Here is a 1,023-nt window from a genome sequence, read left to right as displayed (position 1 = left end):
AGGGGAAGACCCTCTATGAGATGGATTGATTCAGTGACTGGGGTAATCAGGATGGGTGTGTCAGAGGCAGTGCGATTGGCACAGGATAGAGCAGGATTTAGGGATGTTGTACATAGGGTCCCTATGAGTCACAAATGACTCGACGGCACATAACAACAACAACAACAACAACAACTTTTCTGTAAACTTTCATTAAAACCACCATTGTTGTTGTTGTTGTTGTTATGCGCCATTGAGTCACCTGCGACTCATAGCGACCCTATGTACAACAGCCCTAAACTCTGCCCTATCTTGTGCCAATCTCACCATCTCCAACACACCTGCCCCAATCACTGAATTTTTTTTTTCCAATCACTGAATTAATCCCTCTCATGGAGGGTCTTCCTCTCTTGTACTTTCCCTCCATCCTCCCAAGCATGACGTCCCTCTCCAAGGACCAGTCCTTCCTTGTAACATGTCCAATGTATGTCAGACGAAGCTTCAGAATCCTTGCCTCCAAGGAGCAGCCCGGCTTCATCCTCTCCAGGACAAACCTGTTTGTTTTCCTAGCAGTCTATGGTATATTCAACACTCTTTTCCAGCCCCACAGCTCAAAGGCATCAATTCTCCTTCTATCATCCCTAGTCATTGTCCAGCTCTCTGACGCACAGCAAGTGATTGTAAAGACCATGGCATGTATCAGGCGCACCTTAGTCTCTAGACTGACATCTTGGCACTTCAGCACTTTAGAGAAGTCTCCAACCACAGACTTTCCCATCACAATACATCTTTTAATTCCTGGCACAATTAAAATTTAAAAAAATGAATTTAAAAAACATGGCAACAATGTAAGTATACTATAGTTTAATACATCACTACTCAGAAATACTATACAACAAGTAGAAAGAACAGGAAAAAATGAAGATGTCACCCATTTATGTCTGTTTCCTGAGATACATATTTTCATTTGCTAAAATTCAAGATACTAAAGAGTTGAATAGAAGATTTCAAAAGGCAGCATGGGATGACAAAGCAAAATATTAC

Source organism: Elephantulus edwardii, unplaced genomic scaffold (genome assembly GCF_000299155.1).
Source record: "Elephantulus edwardii isolate Elephantulus edwardi_28Jun2011 unplaced genomic scaffold, EleEdw1.0 scaffold00038, whole genome shotgun sequence".
NCBI lineage: Eukaryota > Metazoa > Chordata > Mammalia > Macroscelidea > Macroscelididae > Elephantulus > Elephantulus edwardii.
This window is presented reverse-complemented; position numbering follows the sequence as displayed.